This window comes from Elephantulus edwardii, unplaced genomic scaffold, assembly GCF_000299155.1.
Source record: "Elephantulus edwardii isolate Elephantulus edwardi_28Jun2011 unplaced genomic scaffold, EleEdw1.0 scaffold00494, whole genome shotgun sequence".
NCBI lineage: Eukaryota > Metazoa > Chordata > Mammalia > Macroscelidea > Macroscelididae > Elephantulus > Elephantulus edwardii.
The window spans coordinates 227,764-245,481 of NW_006400244.1; the positions used below are offsets into that span (position 1 = coordinate 227,764).

Sequence of the window (17,718 nt, forward strand, 5' to 3'; positions counted from 1 at the left end):
GTGCGGGGAGAAGGGTGCAACAATGAATGAATGGAATTCCAAAATCTCTGTAGATGTTCATTGAAATGAAAAATGAACAAACTAAATTTAAAAAAAAAAAATAAAGTGGAATGCATAGCACTTCCTGACCTCAAACCCTAATACACAGTGATAGTAACCAAAACAGAATGGCACTGATACAATGACAGGCACAGAGATCAATGGAATAGAAGCCAGAACCCAGAAATTAACCCATCTACCTACATATACAACTTATATACAACTTAGTATACTACTAGTATATACTACATAGTACAGAACAAAGGAACAAAACTTATCAAATGGGAAAAAAAAAGAAAAAAAAACCGTATCAAATGGGGAAACGACAATCTCTTGAACAAATGGTGCTGGCAAAACTGGACTACTATCTGCAGAAAGCTGAAACAGAATCCACGTCTCACACCATACACAAATATCAATTCAGTGTGGATCAGAGACCTCAGCATAAAGTTCAAAACTACAAAGATCATAAAAGGAAAAATGGGGCAAAACTTCAGCTGTCAAATACATCCAGAAACGCACAACCAGGAGAGGATATCATAGGTGAATTGGAACTGCTAAAGATTAAGTCCCTTAAAAAAAACTTTTTTTAGGGGGGAAAAATTTTTTTTCCAACAGGGTGAAAAGAAAACCTACTGACCTGGAAGAAAAAAAATTGGCAATACCATCTCAGACAAGGGTTTCGTAACAAGTTTACAGAATCCTATAGGACCTCCACAAGAAAAAGACTGACGACCCTATTACAAAATGGCCAAGAGACACTGAAAGACTTCACAGAGGATGACATTCAGATGGCCCCAACAGACACATCACTGACAATCAGGGAGATAAAGTCAAGATAAATAAGATAAGGGGGGAGAGGAGATATACATTATTGTGCAGAAGAATAAAAGAATCTCTGGAATGTGTACTCACAAGATAAAGAGAGAAGAGAGGGATAATAGGTTGTAAAAAAGGAAGGTAAAATATAAACAACTTCCAGGAAAGCCTGTACACTCCTCAGTGCTCAATTAAGAGGAATAGGGGAGATCCTTTTCTGGTTCATCAGCATGATGATTGGGTGCTCATGCTTCTGTGTGACATGTGCCATCCTTTAAACCTTGTTATGATAAGGACACACTACCCGTCTGGCATGAGAGGAAAAAAAAGAGGAATAGGGGAAGGGATTTTCAAGCTAGAATAAAAACTCTTGTCGGACCGTGGAAGACACACCAGCTTGCTTCTCTTTCAGGACTTGAGAGCTTGATTTTGCAAAATTGCCTAATAAAAGCTCACTCTTGTTTTGATTGGCCTTCACAAATGACTTGTCAGGACAGTACTCTGGATAACTTATTTGCAAACTCTTACAGGATAAGATGGTGGGAATGCATTGTCCCCAGCCCAGCTCAGGGAGTGGCACTGATCAAGGGATCATACTGTTCAACCAGTCACGATGAGGAGCTGAGACAGTGTCCTGGGTTTTATCAGTGATTTTCACAATGAAGTTTTGGTACTCTTCATCAACATCACAATTCAAAGGCATTCATTCTTCTTGGTCTTCCTTACTTATTGTCCAACTTTCAGATGCATAGCAAGCAATTGAAAACTACATGGCTTGGGTCAGATGCACCTTAGGCCTTAAAATAACATTCTTGCTTTTTTGCACTTTAAAAAGATTCTTAACAGCAGCTTTGTCCAATGCAACACACATTTGATTTCTTGACTGTTGTTACTACTGGTATTGGTTGTGGACGCAAGTAAAGCAAAATCACTGTACAATTTTGCTTTTCAAGTACAATTTCATTCTTCTCTATCCAGCATGGTGTTGATTATTGGTACAGTGGTGAGGATTTTTGTACTCTCGATGTAATCCATATTTAACTTTGTAATCTTTGATCTTCTTTAGTAATGCTTCAAGTCTTCTTCACTTTCTACAAGCAAGGTGTTGTCATCTGCCTAAGACAGATTGTTGAGTTTTCCTCTGATCATGATGTCACACTCTTCTTTATATAGTATAGTTTCTGGAACTATTTGTTCAGCATATAGATTGAATGAGTATGGAGAAAGGATACAATCTTGATGCACACATCCCTGTTCTGTTCAAATGACTACTTCTTGGTCTATAAATAAGTTTGTATGGGACAATTTTGTATTCTGGGATTCCCATTCTTCTCATTTTTGTCTTTAAGTTGTTGTGATCTACACAGTCACATGCGGTTGAATAATCAACAAAACACAGTTGAACATGGTTCTAGTACTCTCTGTACTTAGCCAAGATCCATCTGACATCAGCAGTCACTATACATACCACAACCCTCATTCCATGGCCCCTTCTGAACCCACCTTGAATGTCTGAAATTTAATAAAGTGAAAACCTGTTGCATCAGACAATAGTCCAATTCCATTGTGTACAAGGTTTTGAGTCAGATCCAACTCAACAGCAGAAGAAATGGAATCTCAACTCGTGCTCATGACCTCTCTGTCCCAGAGGAACCAGCTGCCCATTTGACAGAGAAGGCAACTGAGGCTCAATGAGATCCAGCTCATTCCAGACTTCATGATCTTCCCAGGTTTCCTTCAGGAGCCATTGTGTAGTTAAGAAGTTACATAGAAAAAATGATGAGTGTGAACCAATGAACTTGGCAAACCTACAAGAAATGTGGAGTGTGAGGGCCATCTGGGGGTTGGTAAGAACAGCTCAGCTGGGGCTGAGCCTCCCTGCAACTGAGCTTGGCGCCTCCTGTTTCACTGGTCATGAAATTGCTCTGCACTGCCCTTCAGAGAGACTGGGTTGATGCTCCAAAGAGCAGGATGCCCTTGGGGATCGTGGTGGGAGCAGGCATGCTCCCCAGGGCCCCAGAGAGAGGAGGTCGTGCCAGCAGACTGTGGTTGAGCCCTAGCTTCCAACCACAGTGGAGCAGTTAACAGATGCCATGAGTAACAGCCATGAGCCATAAAATTCCCCAGGCACTGGGATCAGAGACTAGAGCCTCTTAGGCCAAGGCCAGGACACACAGCCTGGAGTACTCGAACTTTGGTGACATTCTTTCTGGGGCCTGCACCACAGGTTAGCCCTGACCACAAGGGCAGATGAGGTGCTGGTGTCATATTGGTGTCTGCAAGCCATGCTTATGGCTGCTGCTGGGCCAGTGCCTTGGAGTTCTCTGCCAGCAATCCCAGATAGCAATACCTCAAAGCAGCATCCAGGGACTAGGACCCAGGCCTCACCCTCAGAGCCAGCGGGGCAGGTAAGAATCCAGCTCGACTTGGGAGTGGGAGGCCCAGTGAATAAGGCAGGTCAGAGTGGCAGAAAGAACAGTGGTGGCAGAAAGGAAGGGGTGTAGCAAGTGGATAAGTGTTGCAAAGATGAGGCCTGGAAAATCCTGTCTTCCTTTTTGTGTTCATTTTATGTCCATTTTATGTTCACTGTCAGTATTTTTATATAAATGCTTTCTTTTTTAATATTGCATTAAGACATCGTTTGATTGCTGAATTTGAGCTTGGAAGGCAAAGGTAGGACATTCATGGGGATGCTGGCACCCAGGTGCCAGACCCTGCTCTGTGCTCAAGATCCCTGGCCCTGCATCCTTGCTGGCAGGGGCGCCCCAGGCTCTGCTAGGGCTCAGGATTTTCCCTGAGTCTCCAAGACAGACATTCAGCCAAATCCTCCTCCAGGGACTGCACCCCTGAAACTTAGTGCACCCAGGAGCGGGCATCAGCCTGGGGAAGGGAATGCGTGAGAGCGCCCTCCCTAGAGCAGCCACACGTGGCGCACTTGGGTCCTGGGGTAAAAGCCCACAACTCTCTAGATGCTGCCCATGAACGTGGGAAGAGAGGTATCCCGTCCTCTGCGCCACTCGCTGTGCCCCAGGGCTGGGAAAAGATGGTGTGACCGCAATAGTGAGTCAAGTATTTTAACAAAACAGTCCCAAAGACACGGGCAGTGGGGCGGCCGTGCCTCTGGCAGGGGGCCCGCTGTTTCCAGGCGTCGCCTCGTGCCCAGGCTCCAGGAGAACCACAGCGCCATCACTGGGACATGGGACCCGGGAGAGCCATTGCTCAGCCACCGAGGTCTAGGGAGAAGGATAGCAACTGGCAAGCCAGGGATCTGGGGCGTGGGACCGCAGCTGCCAGCCACCAGGACTGCGCAACCGCATTAGATGGTGAGATGCTGGGCTTTAGACTTCGAGCCACGAGCTGGCACTGTGTGGCCGGAGGGAGCTCTCTGGGGTCCTATTTCGTATTTATAATCGCTTGCTATGCATCTGAGAGTTGGACAGTGAATAAGGATGATAGAAGAATTAATTGATGCCTTTGAGCTATGATGTTGGAACAAAGTACTGAATATTCCATGAACTTCCAAAATAACAGATAGGTCTTGAAGAAAGTGCAGCCAAAGTGCTCATTGGAGGCAAAGACTAAAGAGCTTTGTCTCACATGCTTCGCGCACGATTTTAGGAGATTGCCTGGAAAGGTGGAGGGACAGTGAAGGAGAGGAAGATTCTCAACCAGATGGATTGACTCAGGGACTGCAGCGTGTCAGGGATTGTGAGAATGGCACAGGATAGGATACAGTTCAGGGCTGTTGCTCATAGGATCGCTATGGGTCTCTTCTGACTTACATCACCTAACAACTGGGAGCCCCGAGGGAAGAGAGTAGTGGTCAATCAGGCTGGGGATACAGGGATGTGGGAGGAGCCTCTGCCACCAGGTCCCATCCCAGGCTCACATCATCCATGGAGCGTCAAAGTCAGACTGTGTCTGGGGCAAATGAGTGTGGACGGAGGCTAGAGTGAGACCAGGTGAGAGGACAGAGCGAGACCAGGGAACCCCAGGCAGGGTGAGGGGACTGGACTGGGGCTGCAGGGAGGCAACCCGGTGCCAGGCCTCCTATGGAAAGGGCAGGCGAATCTCAAGTGGAGGAACATTTCTTGGATTCTCTACAGTTTAAAATGTTCAATTATTAAAATAAATTTCTTTTCATTTATATCAAATAATTAAATATTAACTGAGTCAAATATTTTAAAAATGTTAAACCAAGATACATGGATTCCTAAAGTGTTTATGCATTTAAACTCTGTCATTCCACTAGTTCTTTGTTCCCTCATCAGCTAGTTTTCAGAGACAGTTAACTACCCACCTTTCCCCACAGAGTTCTTGGTGGATTCCAACCACCAGAGAAGCCCACTTTTAGGTTAGCAGGGACACTTCCCATGGACTGGGCATCCAGAGCACCCTAATTTAAACAAAGTGTGGAAGAAAATACAATATGGGACCACCGTCCTAAGGATTCTTTAACAAAACTTCAAACAAAATGAAGGTTTTCAAGCATCTCTAGAACTCTAGAAAAATCTGTTTTTTAAAAAAACAATACCATATTGAATGTATAGATGCTCCTAAATGTTTAGGAGCTCTGGTGGCCTAGTAGCATGAAGCTGTGCTGCAATCCTGAAGGTACACAGTTTGAGACCACCAGTTTGAGGCGACAAGCTGCTCTGCAGGAGAAGGATGGCCAATCACTCTCCTGTGAAGTTAAACTGCCTCTGAAAACCCACCCAAAGGTCAGCTATGGATTGGTTCTGACTTGACAGTACATAACAACAACAACAAATGTGTATCTTTCAAAACTTGTCCGAAAATACTGATGTGTCTCAGACCACTGGGATTCTATCTGATTTTAATTATTCCTTTGTAATATGATTTTCTATTTCCTTCAAAATGTCCAAGATTTCATTTTTTGTCTTCTAAAATACACTTTTAATTTTGGAAATTGTGGCAATGGTTGCACGAAAAGGTAACAATCATCTATGTTACTGAACTGTTAATGGCAAAATAGCAAGTTTTGTTCTATATGTTTAGCACAAGTAATGTTTAATAGAAGAGTTATAAGAAAAAGCATAGAAGAATATGAAATAAAAAGTGTGTGTTCTCTTTTCCCATGTACTCGCCAAAGATAGCAATTGTCAGCAGGTGTCAGAATGTCCAAGCTCTCCCTTTCTGTGTGTGGCCCCTGAACACACGCGCGTGCATACACAATTAGTGTTGAGAAACTTTTCAAAAAATGAGGGGATACTATACATATTCTTCTGAAACTCATTCCTTTTCCCCCCCTTTTTTCTTACAATTTGGATGAAAGTTTAAAAAGCAAATTGGCTTTCCTTTTGCCCCTCATGTACATTGCTGTATAATGTTAAATTACAATGAAAGGGCATTCTTCAGCTTCTTCCTGACATAGTGTCCTGTCTTTCCATTTCCTCCTTTCTGAGCTTTATCCCCAAGCAAATGCTGCCCTTACATGATGGATTATGCTAAAGAAGAGTGCCTCCCTGGTGTTATCACTCACCTTCTAGGCCTGTCAATCTTAGCTGAATGTTAAACCACCTCATTGTTGTCAAATGGGCAACAGCTTACGGCTGGCCCTCCAGTGGGTTTTCAGAAGTTATAAATCACGTGGGAAAAGATTGCCCATCTTTCTCCCATGGAATAGTGGATTTGAGCTACCCACCCATGGGTCAACAGCACAACCTCCTACTCACTAGGTCATCAGAGATGAACCACAGAAGTGACGTTTTCCCTAAATTTGAAGAGTAGCTTAAGGTCATCTTGGAGGTTTTACCAGGCTCTATTAGAACAACTACTCTGGCTATTCTTATGTTTTAGTTTTGTTCTATGTTTTTGCCCACTCTAACCAGGACTTTCGACTATGGTCCCTTTAAGTGACCAGCAGGGGACCAAGCATCATCCAGTTCTTTTCCCAGGGTTGTAGATGTTGAGAGTCCAGTGTTTTATCAGTCCTTTGAACTAATTGAGCAACCAGCTCTTTAAACGATATCAATATTTCTGCCAATTTCTGTGGATCTACCACATTCTCATAACAGCTTTATGAAAATGAAAAGTTTGAGTGAACCAGAATTTATGTAACCATTTTTATTTTAATGTGTTTTTTGGAGTGATTCCATTTTTAAATACCATAAAAAGACATTCTAGATGGCCAACAAACAAACAAGGGAATGCTCTGAATAGATGGTCAGACTCTGTGCATACAGTAGAATAGAATGTACATGAGTGATTGATTTTTTTAAAAAAAAACAATCAAATTTGTAAAATTTCACTCAAATCATAATAAAATATTTGGAAAAAGAAGTTGAGGAAAAGGAAATGCAACATATAATAAGGGTTTGATCAGACATGGTGATTCATTACATTAATCAATTGTAATTAATATCATAAAGCAAAATGTCTGAATGATTGCATGAATATGCAATACAATTTGTAAACTTTCTTTCAAATAATGTTTTTAAAATAAAGAAAAACAAAGTATCAGTTAAAAATAATAATGTGATAAAATTCTTATATACTGTGTATGTGTAGATGGTGTATTTATTTATGTATTGCTATAGAAAGAGATACTTAAAAGTAAAATTATTGCATGAGAGGGAATGTGCTTTTGGCATTTTCCTTGGTACCATCCCATTACAGTCCCAAAAAGTTACTCTAGTCCACTCTTACAGCAATGGATAGCCGTGTTCTTTTCTCTGCATAATTTCCAATAATGTCATTTTGTTGGTCTGCTTCCATTTTGCCCATCTGACGAGCAAAAAATAGAATTGTTTTGATTTATTGTTTAGTATTTGATCATTAGTGAAATTTATTCCCTTTTGTGTTTTTGTTCAATAACTCTGTTTCTTCTGTGAATTGACTGGTCCTCATTGTCCCCACTTTTCCAGTCATTTGTTGCCATTCGTTCTACTAGATTCACAGAAATTTTTAATATATTTTGGACATTAACTGCCTTGTTTTATAAGAGTTGCAAATGTCGTTTTGTATCTGTCTTATGCCTTCTGTTTACTGTTTTCATTTTTCATGTGTCAGATTGATTTAATGTTTCCTTTGTGGTTTCTATAATTAATGGCATGTTTTCAGTTAGTAATATTAAACCATTTTTCTATGTCTTAGCCGGGTACTTTTGCTTCTTTGCTATTTTCATAGTCTACTTAGGGTTTCTTTTTTCTGTAGGTAACAGTCTAACTTGTTCTTTTCTAAATGGAGAACCAATTGATGCATATTTTTTGGATATACATATAAGTTTATCAAATCCTAAACTATTAATCCATCACATTCTCTCTGTGGTTCTATTGATCCTATGTCAATTTCACATTATTTTAATTATGAATTTCAACTCATAGTATATTTGACATCTGATAAGGAAAACACCATCATTATCACTCCGTTTCAAAGTATTCATGCTTGTTCTTTGTGATTATTCTTTTGGCTGGACTTTCATTTACTTGGCTAACTTTCAAGAATCATTCTTTGGTGTTGTGTTTGTGATTTCATAGGATGTATAGATTAATTTGGCAAAAACAGACATCTTCACAATATTCAACATTTCCCCTTGAGAAGACAGTACTCCTCACTCACATTAATCCAGTGTTTTCTACTATCTTCTTGCTCCTTTTTAAAAGCACTGAGTTTATTACTAGACATCTTAACATTTTTTCATTGACATTGTGAATTCTTCTCATTTCACAATCCAACATGGTTAGTGTTGATGTAAAAATGAAACCTGTTGAATATAAATGTTGGTTTGTACCGAGTCACTTTATAGAATTCTTCTTTCAGTTTTTACAGCTCTTCAATTCATTCTCTCAGGGTTTTTGTTTTGCTTTTTTTTTTCTTCATTATAAAATGTTATCAAAGGGATAGTTTGTGACTTCAGGGGCACAGTTCAGCAAAGTGAAAGATTAAAAATCATAAAAACACTTTAAATTCTTTTTTTCAACCTCAAAGAGGGACCAGAATTAAATAAATCCTTAGGAAAGAAATTGCTTTCCTAAATTAGAAAAGTTGGGTTTCTAAGCCATACTTTCTTACCATTACTGCCTAGAGCCCTAAAGAGAAGTAAAACTCCACAGGAATGGTTCCTCTGGAAGTCAATGTGAGAACAGGCCATATCCAGTCACGGGCCAGATGGAGATTCCGAGGTAAAGGCAGAATCAGTGATATGTAATGTGACCGTACCACCTACCACCCAATCAGACACTTCTGAGAGTGTAAGAATACACTGTTAATTGTCATTGTTAGGTGCTGTCGAGCTGTTAATTACTGGAGGACAAAAAGACATAAACTGGGACTTATGGCCACCCTAGTGATAAGGTAGTTGGGGAAATAACATTTCTGGTAAACCCTACACCCTGAGTCAAAATGACTGAATGGGCCCTGCTGTTAGCACTATTTAAGAGGTAAACTGTATGGGGCTGGGTTCTGACATGGAGGGCTTCTCACTTCCACATGGGAGACTTAACCAAACACAGAACAACGCCAGAGGTAAAGTTTCTATGGATATGAAGTGCAGGGAACCTGCCTAGCTCCCAGTCAGGTGGAGCCAACAGAGCTGTCCATCGGTCCATTTCACCTGGATTGCGACTGTGCCTCCTGACGTGGCTAGTGCCCAGACCGTGGGCCAGTCCTTGGGGGGATTCTGCGCCAGGTGTTGTTCCCATTCAACTTCAACTTCAACCAACTTGTACAGTTCCATGGTGGCCTGAGCATCTTCCACAGAGGAATGCCCACTGTCCCCGACCTGAATGTCGCCGTTCAGCAGCTTCTGGGTGAGACGCTTCAGAGACATGGTAGCATTCTCTGGAAGGTCTGCCTTCTTGTTGAGGAGAGGGGTATGGGAGGTGTCTCGGGTGAGAGACTTGGGGTGAATGTACTGCATGGCTTTAAAGTCATTGTGGACAGCATGTCCTACCACGATCTTCCCTGCGAGTATCTTCAAGATCTGGCTCCGAGCACTTTTGCAGGGCGTAGCATTCACCATGTGTTGCTTTCGGATACCACTCCACCTGGTCCGGTAGTCTACAATGTGACAGGGGGGACGAATGTACTCATCATAAAGCACATCACCATTATAGTTGACAATGCTACATCGAGCCAAGGAACTGATATGCCCGTTAGGCCCTGTGCCCACCATCTCACAGTCAACTGCCACCATCTTCGTTGGCATCTCTTGGGATACTCCAGAGTTATTCTCTGAGTGAGCAAAAATAGAGTTTTGTGAGGCATTCTTCTGAGAAGGTTTCTTCTGGTAACTGTTTTTCTGGGAGGTTTTGTGGCTCTTAATCTTTGGAAGCGCACTCTGGAATTCCCCCAGCAAATCTACTTCAGTGGCAACAGAATGACCCTTTTGTGAAGGAGGAGTCCGCCAGCACACTGCCATTTTCTTGTCCAGGGATTGTTCTGACCCACTGCTGGAGGCAGGTGCCTTTCTTTTGTAAGGGAGTGGAGAAACTCTCCCAGTGCCATCTACCTTGAGGCTTTCCTCTTTCTTTGCTGGTCTGCGAGCACTCTAGGCACCTGCTTCTTCTTTTTCAGTAAGCCTTACTGTTCCAAGAACCACCATTTCCTGACAAAACTCTGGTGCTTGGAATTCCCCTTTAAGGCCTTTTTGGGAGGAGGTTCCACAAAATCCAGGTTGAGGAGCAAAGTAGACATGATGACTGTAGATGCTGGCAAAGCAGCTGGAGAAACAGTTCATGGGTAAAAGAACAGGGGACTCATTCATTCTTGGCTGAATAGACCAGCATCTGGAGGTCTGTAGTGTGACCTGCTATATGGGCCCCCGCGAAGACTGAGAGCGGCCGGAGCGGGATGCGGAAATCTCGTGCGCCCATGAGGCCCAGGCCGGCAGGCGCGCAGGTTAGAATGTGCTGGGGTCCCACGCCCGCCCTTACCTCTGGGAGCGAGGCCAGAATTTTGGTGTTTGGGAGGATCCACAGTGGCGGCTGCGGCAGCGGAGGGGCTCTCTCAGGGTTTTTTTAGGTAGACTATCACATGAGCTAAAAAGAAAAATTTTCTCTCTTTGTTTCCGATACTTATACCTGTATTTTTCTTTTGTAACTTAATTTCAAAACCAGAATACATTAGGCAATAGACATAAGAGTGGATAATCTTACCTTATTTCTAATTCCTAAAGGTACAGATTATTTTAAAGTTCTGAAATTTCATCTGTTTTGAATTAAGGAAGTCTCTTTCAATTTTAACTGGTGAAAGGACTGGATGTTTGCTTCCTTTAAACAACTATTTTATTTGTATTGCAATTATATTAAGTTTTGTTTCAAAAATTCTATGTGCTTATTGTAAATACAATTATCCATAGGCATTTTTAGTAGATTAAAAACCTTTTTTTCCTAGTCCAGTGGCCTACTGGTAGAAGCTGCACTGCAATTCGGTAGGCACGCAGTTTGAATCCAGCAGCTGCCCTGTGAGAGAAGGATGGACAGTTTCCTCCCATGCAATTAACTGCCTCTGAAAACCTGCGGAAGGGTCAGCTATGAGTTGGTTCCGACTAGATGGTACACAATAACAACTAGTCTGCCTTAGTCTGAAAATTTCACCAAAACTATTCGGCATCATGGAATAAGCAGTCCTCCAGTGATTGACAGGTGTTGGATTGCTCATGAAGTGTGCTATATGGAAGTCAAATCTGGGTCTTCCACGTGGAAGGTCTACAGTTGAACTATTACTTTGGGTATTGTTGCTACTGTTACTGTTTTCAATTTCTATAGAGTCCATTCCAATCAAGCCAGTTCTACCAGACTGGACATTTTCCAAGTGCAGCATACCATTGTCAAGTTCTGTATCATCGTCATAATCTTTGCATTGTTTTAGTTCATTAGCTACACTGGGAGCTCAAATAAGATTGGTCAAGACAAGGAGTCTTTTTTTTTTTTAATTGTTCAGGTTTTATTTACCAAGAGCTTTTTCCTCTTTTCCCCGCCTGCTGACTCCCACACTCCAAGTCAGGGAAGAGCTTCGCTGGCCTCCTCAGCTGTGATCTCCTGAGCATAGAGATCAGTGAAGAGAGCTGGCAGCCAGTAGTGTGCCTCCCCAGGAGCTTGCAAGTCCAACCAGGCCAGCCCTTCCTTCAGCAGATGCTCCAGCACTTGCTGCGCTTGCTCTGTCTCCCATTTAAGACTGGTTTTGATTTCACTGACAGTCACGTAGCCGTGTTTCTCTGCCAGCTGCAGCACCACAGTGTGATCCATAATTGAGCTCAGCTGGAACAGACTGAATGAGGTAAGTGCCGCCCACAGGGATGATGCCGAAGCCAGTGCCAAGTGCCTTTAGTTTCTTGATAGCTCGAATCAGGTCGTCTTGGCTGACATCCTGGGTGAACTTGCCCCTCCCTTTTAACACTTGTTGATGTAGTTCCTCCAGAGTTATCAGACCTCCATATCAGTGCTTCAGGGCCAGGCACACTTCAATAATCTGGACACCCAGTTCATAATAGAAGTCCTCCACACCCAGCATTTCAGACCAAAATCCTTTTCCAGAGGCCAAAGGATCCACCCCAATGGTGGCACACATGTCCTGGAACTGCACTCGGAACTCAGGATTCTTGCGGATCTCCTGCTTATGTTTGCTGGCAAACTCTTCCAGGTTTGTCTTGAACATGTCCAACTGTTTCGACATCTGGGTCAACTGATCCTCAGCCAAGACAGTTCCTTGTTCCTTATACTTGGCCTCAGCAAGTTTCTTCTTGGCGATGTCGCTGGCTCCAACCCCGCGGCGATGCATCCCGACCCTGGGCCCGCGGGCCACCGGCTACCGGGAACCCGGGTATCCGCGTCCCGGGATCCGCCGGTGGCCAAGACAAGGATTCTTATAATCATAAACCCTTAGGATGTAATTTGGGTGTACTTGATTATATTCATTGTCTTTTTAAGCTATTTTAGAATGTCTAGAACACAGTGACTGAAGGATGATAAAGCATTCTAAGTTAACTCTAGGATTAGAGAAGGATTTTGTGAAGTGAAGACGCTGGGGCAAGAGCAAGTTTACAGGGAATTGTAATGAATTCACTTTCAGTCTATTGGGTTCAATGTGACTATGGGATATTCCAAAAGGACTGTGTTAATTGAAACCTAACAGAGAAGTCAGAGCTGGAAATAGGGACCCAAAGTACCTTGGATACTTGTCTGAGTGTACAACATGGGTAGCAAATACAAGGTGAACATAAAAAGCATAGAAAAGTAAGACTCAAGATGGTGATCTTTGGGTCAACAGGGGGTAGGAGAAAAAGAAGCCAAAGGAGAAAGTATCTAAGTGTGGTGTTTTAAATACCAAGTTGGGGGGAATCTCAGGAATGAGTGGCCAATCACAAAGTCACATTCTTCTCAGAGATGGGAGGGACCTTAATTTAACAGTGATGGAGATGTGGACGTTAGTGACTTTGAACTGAAAAGCTGCAAGGAAAGGTGGGGAAAAAAAGTCAGGCGACAGGGTGCACCATGTTCTAGCACATGAATCAGTGCCTGGAATAGATGGAAGGATAATGGATGAGTGGATGGATGGATGGATGGATTATAGATGAATACTCAGGTTGTTGTTGATTGCTGTCAAGTCGAGCACAACTCATAGCGACTCTATAAACAAAACTTCTGAAGCCTATCTATAACTATCATCATTTATCAAAGTTCATAGAGTTTCCAGAGGCATGTTGTTTAGGAAGTGGATGCCACTCTTGCTTCCAAGCCTGTCTTCAACTGGTGGCTCCACCAAACACTATCCACCATGGGTAACTGTTATGGCATTTGACGCCCCAGTGGCACAAGGTTCAGCATCACAACCACCCCAGGTTACCTCAGTATAGCATATTGACAGAAGAGTGCTGTACCACTTAGAAGAATATTCCTCCAAAATACAGTAACAGTCAAATTTTCAGTACAAAGGCCCTATTCAAGGTCTTGTTGACTCTAAACAAGAGGCTTAAATAAAAAGCAACCAACATAGTATGCTTTTGTTTTTATACGCCATTGAGTCATCTGTATAGTGACCCTGTATATACAGGAGCTCTGAACTCTTCCCTGTTCTGAGCCATTTTCACTGATTCTGACAAACCAAATCCCATTGCCCCAGATACTATATCAGTACATCTCATCTGGAGTCTTCCTCTCCTACAGTGTCCCTCCAACCACGAAACTTCAAAATCCTAGCCTCCAAGAAGAGGCTTGGTTTCTCCATGACAGACTATTTGTTTTCTTGGCAGTCCATGGTATGTTCAATACTCCTCTCCAGCACCACAACTTGAAGGCATCAATTCTTCTTCTGTCATCCATAGTCATTGTCCAGGTCTCTGAAACATAACAAGTACTTGAGAAGACCATGGCCTGGATTAGCCACACCTTTGTCTCTAGACTGACATCATTGCTTTTCAGCACTCTGGAAAGGCCCCTGACAGCAGATTTTTTCCAATGCAATCCATCTTTTGATTTCCTGACAGCTGGTGTTAAGAGTGTTGATTGTGGATCTGAGCAAGCTGTAATTGCTAACAACCTCAATCTCTTCTCCGTCCGTCATGGTGCTACCAATTGGCCCAGTGGTGAGAATCTTTGTCTTCTTGATGTTGAGTTTCAATCCATATTGCAGGCTACAATCCTTGACCTTCTGCAACAAGTGCTTCAGGTCCTCTTCTGTTTCAGCAAGCAAGGTTGTGTCATCTGTATATCATAGGTTGTTGATGAATCTTCCTCCAATCTTAATGTCACACTCCTCCTCCTAAAGCCCTGTTTCCCAAATTATCTGTTCTGCATACAGATTGAAAAGGTATGGGGACAAGATGCATCCCTGACACACTCCTTTCCTGATTTTGAACCCTGCAGTGTATTCTTGCACTTTTCTGAGGACTGCTTCTTGGTCCAAGTATAGGTTTCGCATAAGCACAATCAAGTGTTCTGGGATTCCCATTTTCCTCAAGGTTTTCCCAGACAGGGAGAGAGATAGATATAAGAGTGGATAAATGAGAAGATGAATGGATAACCAGGTGGATAGATGAGTAGATAAATGGACACATGGATGGATAGAGGAACGGGGGTGGGGGGAAGATGGTGATCTAAGAGATCAGAGAAAGCTTTGTGAAGGAGGTGGAACAGTGTTAAGTCTTGATGGATAGAGATAATAGGAGAAGGGTCTCCAGATGGAACCACCATTAACTCAGGAGTGATCCTGTATCCTAGAACATGGAGAGAATCTGGTATGGATAGATTGTGAAAGCTTGTGAGAAGGACTTCCTAGCACATCATGGCCTGAGACAACTAATCATTCATTAAGGGACATAGTGGTAGTGGTGTTGTTATGAGATGAATTGATATGGTGACTACAGCAATGGGATCAAGTATATCAGAGATGATGAGGGGTCAGATCTCTTGTTCATAGGGTCATTATGAGTCACACTCAATTCAACAGCACTTAACAACAATAAGCATTGAGTCGGACCCTCCAATGGGTTCTCAGAGGTAGTAAGTCACATGAGTGGAGATCATCCATCTTGCTACCATGGATTTGAACCCTGTCCCTATAGGTTGGCAGTACAGCTTCTTACCACTAGTCCACCAGAGCTGCCTATGTAATGGTGACTTGAACAGAAACATTGACTACCTCAGAGAGGGGACTGGGCAAGTGTTTTCCCCGTCTCTGGAGCTGGCCAGCTGCCTGCACTCACCATTATGCCCCAGCCTATAGGCCGTGTCTGTCACACTCAGCAGGTTCTGGCTCTGTCCCAGAGCCCCAAAAGCAAATGCCAGGTGCTAGCCCCATAGGTTTTGTCTGAGCATCAGTCACTGTTCTATTTCTTTCGGTGGTGGGACCAGATTCACTGTCATCGGTAAGTGGCTTTCTCAGCCTTTCCCAAACCCTCCCAGCCTCTCTCGCCTCCAGAAATGCAGTTTTTTTGGTTGGGGTCTTCTTGCTTCTTAATCTTGTCACTTTGGAGTACTCATCCCTTTTATTTTCTCTTTGGGGCCTCAGAGGTGGGATTTCCCTCAGGATTCCCAGTGGGACAGACACCCACAGCAGGGCAGACAGACACCTCCAGAGCCTCACAGCTGGATACTGGCTGCTTCTGGCTGGAGACTAGGCCTAAGCTCGGCTCCAGGACAGGCCTTCCTGTGCCACTTCCAGAGCAGAACTCAGGGGAACCAGAGGCTTTTCTGACCTGGGAATGAGGGGTTTTAGAGTCACCATGAACCTCCAGGTCTGGGCTGAAGGCTGAATCCACCTAGGGCCTAGGAGACTGTATAAAATCCAGGGATGGAAAGGGGGCTGTGACTTCTACTCCAGGGCTCAGGAGTGACAGCCTGAGGAGACAAGAAAAGAGAGTGGAGTGTCGGCTCATTCTAGGTTGATTTTCTGGGGAGGTAGAGACAGGGAGCCACAAAGAGGGTGATGCTGCATTAGGTCACCACTTCACAGACTATAACCCCTGGCATGAGGATCAGAGAGGAGCATGGCTGGACTAGACTCATAGGTCCCACAGAGCAAAGTCCCCTCTGTCCAGGAGCTGCGCTGAGTGTCACCCCTGCTGTCACACCCCCTCCTGGGTGATGGTACCTGCTATGTGGGGAACTGAAGACAGCATGGGGGGCATTTCTAATAACATTCTGGCTACTGGGTTAAATTAGAACTGTCAGAGACTTCTGAGGGAGTGCAGGTCAAACAGGCCCCAGCTTGTAGGTGAGTCACCCCAGGCACATATCCAGGTGAGGGTCCTGCAGTCAGACTGGCGGGGAGAGAGGGAAGGTAGGAACTTCAGAGCGGCCCCAAGAACTTCAGCCATGAGGAACCCTCCTCAATCCTTGTGACAGCTAAGTGGGTCACCACACTAGGACACAGTCACAGACCCAGGGTTGAAAGCTTCTCCACACAGTATCAGGTAGATGCAAAGAACTATTGTATACGCTCTCACAATGTCAAATCTGCCTAGAGGAACTCGATCTTACAAAACCAGAAAGCAGGCACACCAAAAGCTAATAAGGGGAGCCCCAGATTTTCAAGGAAGTCACATTGAATCCTGCAACTACTAAATTGGAACTAGGACCGAGAGCACAGAAAGATGGCCAGATTCAACACTAGTACCACAGGATCACATCCACTGGTCACCAGGCAAAGCCGATGCCAACACAGAGTGGCTTCTCAGGTCACTAGGAAAGCAGGACATGAAAGGGGTACCGGCCTCCTCTTATTCCGAGACCAGCAAAAAGGGTCACACAGCTTCCCGGGGGGCACTCAAGCTGAGACAGGAGGAGAGGAAGTAGGACAGGATGCTGCCAACCTCCCAGAGTCACTGGCACCTCACACCACCCCATCTGTTCACCAGACAGCCCACCGTCTCTCTGTACCCACCATCCCCTGAGGAGCTCCGAACTGAAAAGGCCACAATGGTATGTCTCATCACTGACTTCTACCCTGATGGCATCACCTTGACCTAGAAAGATGGGGAAACCATCTCCCAGGGCGTGCAGACCACCGAGTCCACAAAACAGAGAAACAGGAAGTACGCACTCAGCAGCTACCTGACCATGACCCATGCTCAGTGGAAGTCCCATGGCAAGTACACCTGCCAGGCCACCCACGATGGGACCACCACAGAGCAGACAGTGGTCCCCGCAGAGTGTGCTGGGCCCTGAGCTCCCCCAGCCAGGGGGTCGGGACAGCATGGACTCCGCAGAGAAGGTCTGTCCCATCCACACACCCCTTTCCCATCACTCCACTGTCTCCCTGAACCTCTGCCTGGTGCCAGCCCACATTGGGTGGTCCCTCACCTTCCCTGTGTTCACTTCTCAATAAAGATCTGACGTTTATCATCTGACCTGTTCAGTGTGCATTGGTACTGGGGAGCTCTCTAGGAGAAGGGGGTCT

The 17,718-nt window shown here is 44.2% G+C and overlaps 1 protein-coding gene and 2 pseudogenes across 1 annotated transcript in view; 1 reads left to right on the forward strand and 2 right to left on the reverse strand.

Moving 5' to 3' along the window:
* Positions 1-17,718, forward strand: part of LOC102847470 (immunoglobulin lambda-like polypeptide 5-like) — a 52,316-nt gene that overhangs the window by 27,599 nt on the left and 6,999 nt on the right. The window lies entirely within an intron of this gene.
* LOC102844627 lies at positions 9,383-10,515 on the reverse strand (annotated as a pseudogene).
* Positions 11,823-12,600, reverse strand: LOC102876201 (annotated as a pseudogene).